The following is a 7,500-nucleotide window of genomic DNA, read 5'->3' as shown; positions in this document are numbered from 1 at the left end:
GGTCACCATGGTAGGCGCCGTAAGTACCATCGAAAGTTGATAGGGCAGACATTCGAAAGAGACGTCGCCACCGCGGGGGGCAAGCGATCGGCTCGAGGTTATCCAGAGTCACCAAGGTTCACCGAGGGAAGGGACTCGCGCCCCGACCCCCGGGTGGGTTATGGATCTGATAAATGCACGCGTTCCCTTCCTGAGGGCCGGGGCTCTCGCCCCAACCCCCCGGACGTGGGTCGGCGCCCGTTTGCATGTATTAGCTCTGGAATTACCACAGTTATCCGAGTACTTGTGGGTGGAGTGCGATCAAAGGGACCATAACTGATTTAATGAGCCATTCGCAGTTTCACTGTAACCGACCGTTTGCACTTAGACCTGCATGGCTTAACCTTTGAGACAAGCATATGTTACTGGCAGGATCAACCAGGTAAACCCGACCGACCTGCGGGGGGGAAGCTGTGGTTTTCCGCCTCGCGCGTGGTTCCCACGTGCGGGTCTCGCTCCTCCGCCGGGTGGGGTCGCCCCCCCCGGGAGTCACGGCCGCTCATGGGGCTGCGTGCGGTACCGTCGCCCCCCGCCGATGGCGGGCTCACCGTTTGCTTAGAGGGGCCGCGCGAACGCCGCGGAGCGTTGGCGGCCCGCATAACCGGACAGAGGTGTTTTTCACGGAACGGGGCGCAGGCGAGGGCCTCCCCTAGGCAGCTTGGCGGGCCGAAGCCCCTCCGTGGCCTTGACGGGCGCCCCCGTGCCTCCCCGCCCGTTGGCGGACAGCTGAGGTAGACCGGCCGTCTGCGCCTCCCACGAACCTTCGGGCCACCGCCCCGCCGCGGGGGGAGCCGTCTCATGCGCGCCGGTACGGGCACCCAAAGCCCAACGCCAAGGAAGGAACGCTACGCCGCCCTAACCCCCGGTCGGGGTCCCTCTCGGGTCCCCATCCGAGGGCGGGCCGCGCTAGGCGCTAAAACCAAGAGCGGTGCGTCCGATGGAGGCAAAGGCCTCGCCACGGTTCGCGTCTTCCACCGAGGTAGCGCCTATGGCCCCCTGATCCCCTCTCTGGGCGGGGGCACTCCTTGTCCGCATTCCCCGGGCGGTCTTTGAGCCACGCTTCTGTTTCGTATCGCCCCACTAGGGTTACCCGACCCATAGCGGACGCGCCCTCACCACCGGTAGAGACGTTCCCGGGGTGCTGGCGGCCGGGCGGGCCCCTAGACGCTTTTGGCGCGCAGTGCGCTCCGATCGGTCAGGAGGGAAGCCGGGCCGAGGCCCGGCGTGGCATCTGGGTTGTCCGGAACCCGAGTTTGGACTTAGTCGTTTTTCGAGGTTTTTTTCGCGCCAGAGACTAAGTCCACAAAAAAACGTTTTCGCCAAAGGCACGACGGCAGGTCAGAGGCCCGTACCCCGTCGGATCTCGCTCCGGGCTCGCGGCTCGGTTCGGGCCCGCGGCCCGCGGAGAGGCGCCCTGCCCGGACGGCCCGGGCGCCTCGAGGGCGGGTGGATCTTTGCCACCGGAATCTTTTTTAACCTTTGTGCGTTTCGGAGACCGCGATTCCTCCAGGGTCTCTGCCCTGCCTCGCTTGTCCGAAAAGGGCCACTTAGGCCGGATAGCCCGGGTGCCTGCCGGGGGGGTGGATCTTTGCCACCGGAATCATTTTGAGACTTTGTCGTTTTTGGAGGCTCCACTTCCTCCAGGGTCTCTGCCCTGCCTCGCTTGCCCGAAAAGGGCCACTTAGGCCGGATAACCCGGGTGCCTGCCGGGGGGTGGATCTTTGCCACCGGAATCATTTTGAGACTTTGCCGTTTTTGGAGGCCCCACTTCCTCCGGGGTCTGCGCCCTGCCAAACACGTCCGAGAAGGGCGCGGGTAGGCCGGGACACCTGCGGCCTCCCGCAGACCCCCCTCTCTCTCTCTGGTAATCGACTTAGTCGTTTTTGGGCATTTTTTTTCGCGCCAGAGACTAAGTACACAAAAATTCGTTTTCGTCAAAGGCACGACGGCAGGTCAGAGGCCCGTACCCCGTCGGCTCTCGCTCCGGGCTCGCGGCTCGGTTCGGGCCCGTGGCCCGTGGAGAGGCACCCTGCCCGGACGGCCCGGGCGCCTCGAGGGTGGGTGGATCTTTGCCACCGGAATATTTTTTAACCTTTGTGCATTTCGGAGACCGCAATTCCTCCAGGGTCTCTGCCCTGCCTCGCTTATCCGAAAAGGGCCACGTAGGCCGGATAGCCCGGGTGCCTGCCGGGGGGGTGGATCTTTGCCACAGGAATAATTTTGATACTTTGCCATTTTTGGAGGCCCCACTTCCTCCAGGGTCTCTGCCCTGCCTCGCTTATCCAAAAAGGGCCACGTAGGCCGGATAGCCCGGGTGCCTGCCGGGGGGGGTGGATCTTTGCCACAGGAATAATTTTGATACTTTGCCATTTTTGGAGGCCCCACTTCCTCCAGGGTCTCTGCCCTGCCTTGCTCACCCGAAAAGGACCACGCAGGTCGGACCGCTCTGGCACCTCGAGGGTGGGTGGATCTTTGCCACAGGAATAATTTAGATACTTTGCCATTTTTTCAGAGCTGGATTCCTCCAGGGGTCTCTGCCCTGCAATGCTTATCCCAAATGGGTGAGGGTACGCCGGGACAGCTGCCTCCCACAGACCCCCGTCCGTCTCTGGTTATCGTTTCCCGCTGGGACCCCCCGGGAGAGGCGCCCTGCCCGGACGGCCCAGGCGCCTCGAGGGTGGCTGGATCTTGGCCGCAGGAATAATTTTGATACTTTGCCATTTTCGGAGGCCCCACTTCCTCCAGGGTCTCTGCCCTGCCTTGCTCACCCGAAAAGGACCACGCAGGTCGGACCGCTCTGGCACCTCGAGGGTGGGTGGATCTTGGCCGCAGGAATAATTTTGATACTTTGCCATTTTCGGAGGCCCCACTTCCTCCAGGGTCTCTGCCCTGCCTTGCTCACCCGAAAAGGACCACGCAGGTCGGCTCGCTCTGGCACCTCGAGGGTGGCTGGATCTTGGCCGCAGGAATAATTTTGATACTTTGCCATTTTCGGAGGCCCCACTTCCTCCAGGGTCTCTGCCCTGCCTTGCTCACCCGAAAAGGACCACGCAGGTCGGACCGCTCTGGCACCTCGAGGGTGGGTGGATCTTGGCCACAGGAATAATTTTGATACTTTGCCATTTTCGGAGGCCCCACTTCCTCCAGGGTCTCTGCCCTGCCTTGCTCACCCGAAAAGGACCACGCAGGTCGGCTCGCTCTGGCACCTCGAGGGTGGGTGGATCTTGGCCGCAGGAATAATTTTGATACTTTGCCGTTTTCGGAGGCCCCACTTCCTCCAGGGTCTCTGCCCTGCCTCGCTTGTCCCGAAAGGGCGAGGGTACGCCGGGACAGCTGCGGCCTCCCACAGACACCCCTCCGTCTCTGGTTATCGTTCCCCGCTGGGAGCCCGGGAGAGGCGCCCCGCCCGGACGGCCCAGGCGCCTCGAGGGCGGGTGGCTCTCTGCCACAGGAATCATTTTGAGACTTTGCCATTTTTGGAGGCCCCACTTCCTCCAGGGTCTCTGCCCTGCCTCGCTTGTCCGAAAAGGGCCACTTAGGCCGCATAGCCCGGGTGCCTGCCGGGGGGGTGGATCTTTGCCACAGGAATCATTTTGATACTTTGCCGTTTTTCAAGAGCTCGATTTCTTCCAGGGTCTGCGCCCTGCCAAACACGTCCGAGAAGGGCGCGGGTAGGCCGGGACAGCTGCGGCCTCCCACAGACCCCCTCCGTCTCTGGTTATCGACTTAGTCGTTTTTGAGCATTTTTTTCCGCGCCAGAGGCTAAGTACGCAAAAATTCGTTTTCGCCGAAGGCACGACGGCAGGTCAGAGGCTCGTACCCCGTCGGCCCTCGCTCCGGGCTCGCGGCTCGGTTCGGGCCCGTGGCCCGTGGAGAGGCACCCTGCCCGGACGGCCCGGGCGCCTCGAGGGCGGGTGGATCTTTGCCACCGGAATCTTTTTTAACCTTTGAGTTTTTCGGAGACCCCGATTCCTCCAGGGTCTCTGCCGTGCCTCGCTTGTCCGAAAAGGGCCGCGTAGGCCGGATAGCCCGGGTGCCTGCCGGGGGGGTGGATCTTCGCCACGGGAATCATTTTGATACTTTGCCATTTTTTTCCAGAACTCGATTCCTCCAGGGTCTCTGCCCTGCCGAGCTTAGCCCGAAAAGGGTGAGGGTAGGCCGGGACAGCTGCCTCCCACAGACACCCCCCTCTCCCTGGTGATCTATTTAACCAGAGAGGGACTCAGCCTACACCCGTACCCACCGGTGTGTAGGTTACGTGGGCCTCGCGTGGCTCAAAAAGGCCCCTTGGTCCTCAGCGGTCATAGTTACAGAGAACCAACAATGCCCGGAGTAGGGGGACTCAGCCTACTCCCGTACCCACCGGCGTGAGGTTTGCCTGGGGCTAGAGTGTGTCAAATAGGCCCCCGGACCATAGCCGACATAGTCGGAGAGAACCACCAATGCCCGGGGTAGGGGGGCCCAGCCTACTCCCGTACCCACCAGCGTGAGGTTCGAGTTGGGCTAGAGCGTGTCAAAAAGGCCCCAGGACCATAGGCGACATAGTCGGAGAGAACCACCAATGCCCGGAGTAGGGGGACTCAGCCTACTCCCGTACCCACCAGCGTGAGGTTTGCCTGGGGCTAGAGTGTGTCAAATAGGCCCCCGGACCATAGCCGACATAGTCGGAGAGACCCACCAATGCCCGGGGTAGGGGGGCCCAGCCTACTCCCGTACCCACCAGCGTGAGGTTTGAGTTGGGCTAGAGCGTGTCAAAAAGGCCCCAGGACCATAGGCGACATAGTCGGAGAGAACCACCAATGCCCGGAGTAGGGGGGCCCAGCCTACTCCCGTACCCACCAGCGTGAGGTTTGAGTTGGGCTAGAGCGCGTCAAAAAGGCCCCAGGACCATAGGCGACATAGTCGGAGAGAACCACCAATGCCCGGGGTAGGGGGGCCCAGCCTACTCCCGTACCCACCAGCGTGAGGTTTGCGTGGGGCTAGAGCGTGTCAAATAGGCCCCCGGACCATAGCCGACATAGTCGGAGAGAACCACCAATGCCCGGAGTAGGGGGGCGCAGCCTACTCCCGTACCCACCAGCGTGAGGTTTGAGTTGGGCTAGAGCGCGTCAAAAAGGCCCCAGGACCATAGGCGACATAGTCGGAGAGAACCACCAATGCCCGGGGTAGGGGGGCCCAGCCTACTCCCGTACCCACCAGCGTGAGGTTTGCGTGGGGCTAGAGTGTGTCAAATAGGCCCCCGGACCATAGCCGACATAGTCGGAGAGACCCACCAATGCCCGGGGTAGGGGGGCCCAGCCTACTCCCGTACCCACCAGCGTGAGGTTTGAGTTGGGCTAGAGCGTGTCAAAAAGGCCCCAGGACCATAGGCGACATAGTCGGAGAGAACCACCAATGCCCGGAGTAGGGGGGCGCAGCCTACTCCCGTACCCACCAGCGTGAGGTTTGAGTTGGGCTAGAGCGTGTCAAAAAGGCCCCAGGACCATAGGCGACATAGTCGGAGAGAACCACCAATGCCCGGAGTAGGGGGGCCCAGCCTACTCCCGTACCCACCAGCGTGAGGTTTGAGTTGGGCTAGAGCGTGTCAAAAAGGCCCCAGGACCATAGCCGACATAGTTACAGAGAACCACCAATGCCCGGAGTAGGGGGGCCCAGCCTACTCCCGTACCCACCAGCGTGAGGTTTGAGTTGGGCTAGAGCGTGTCAAAAAGGCCCCAGGACCATAGCCGTCATAGTAACAGAGAACCACCAATGCCCGGAGTAGGGGGGCCCAGCCTACTCCCGTACCCACCAGCGTGAGGTTTGAGTTGGGCTAGAGCGTGTCAAAAAGGCCCCAGGACCATAGCCGACATAGTTACAGAGAACCACCAATGCCCGGAGTAGGGGGGCCCAGCCTACTCCCGTACCCACCAGCGTGAGGTTTGAGTTGGGCTAGAGCGTGTCAAAAAGGCCCCAGGACCATAGCCGACATCGTTACAGAGAACCACCAATGCCCGGAGTAGGGGGGCCCAGCCTACTCCCGTACCCACCAGCGTGAGGTTTGAGTTGGGCTAGAGCGTGTCAAAAAGGCCCCAGGACCATAGCCGACATCGTTACAGAGAACCACCAATGCCCGGAGTAGGGGGGCCCAGCCTACTCCCGTACCCACCAGCGTGAGGTTTGAGTTGGGCTAGAGCGTGTCAAAAAGGCCCCAGGACCATAGCCGACATAGTTACAGAGAACCACCAATGCCCGGAGTAGGGGGGCCCAGCCTACTCCCGTACCCACCAGCGTGAGGTTTGAGTTGGGCTAGAGCGTGTCAAAAAGGCCCCAGGACCATAGCCGACATAGTTACAGAGAACCACCAATGCCCGGGGTAGGGGGGCCCAGCCTACTCCCGTACCCACCAGCGTGAGGTTTGAGTTGGGCTAGAGCGTGTCAAAAAGGCCCCAGGACCATAGGCGGCGTGGTCCGAGAGAACCACCCCGAGTGGGTTTCATATAGCCAGGATGGCGGGTGAGAGCCTCCAGACCTCTGAGCCTTTCCTCCAGGGTCCAGCACCCTACCCCACCCCGGCCGGGAAAGGTGAGCCCCGGCCGGATCGGCCGGCAGCCTCGAGCAGGGTGGAGGATCGCCCTGGAAAAAGACCCTGAAAAAATGACTAAGTCGATGATCGATTCCGGTGCCTGACTTCCACCCTCCCCGAGGCGGCCGGCATATCCGCCCGGGGCTCACCTTTCCCGGCCTGACGGGGAGCTGCGCCCTGCCCCGGAGGAAAGGCGGATGGGCTAAACGCTTCTGAACCCTGAAAAAATGACTAAGTCGATGAACGATTCCAGTGCCTGACTTCCACCCTCCTCGAGGCGGCCGGCCGATCCGCCCGAGGCTCGCCATTCCCGGCCTGACGGGGTGCCGCCCCGGTCTCCGGAGGAACGTCGGATGGGCGGTTCGGTTCTGAACCCGTCTTTTTGGGACGTTTTTTCAAACGGCTATAACTCGCGAACGCCGGGGCCGATCCGCACCAAACTCGGGTCGATCGTAGAGCTCCGCGGCCCCTATCCGACGACACCCACCCCGAGACACTAGCCCTCCGGGGGCCGGAGATAGGGACCCCCAAGGCCCCACGCTTTGACCGGCTGTAACTCGGCCGAATAGACGCCGAACCGCACCAAACTCGGGTCGATCCTAGACCTCCGCGGCCCCTATCCGACGACACCCACCCCGAGACCCTAGCCCTCCGGGGGCCGGAGATAGGGACCCCCCAGGCCCCACGCTTTGACCGGCTATAACTCGGCCGGATAGACGCCGAACCGCACCAAACTCGGGTCGATCCTAGACCTCCGCGGCCCCTATCCGACGACACCCACCCCGAGACCCTAGCCCTCCGGGGGCCGGAGATAGGGACCCCCCCAGGCCCCACGCTTTGACCGGCTATAACTCGGCCGGATAGACGCCGAACCGCACCAAACTCGGGTCGATCGT

The sequence above is a fragment of the Garra rufa genome, chromosome 12 (genome assembly GCF_049309525.1).
Source record: "Garra rufa chromosome 12, GarRuf1.0, whole genome shotgun sequence".
Taxonomy (NCBI): Eukaryota; Metazoa; Chordata; class Actinopteri; order Cypriniformes; family Cyprinidae; genus Garra; species Garra rufa.
This window is presented reverse-complemented; position numbering follows the sequence as displayed.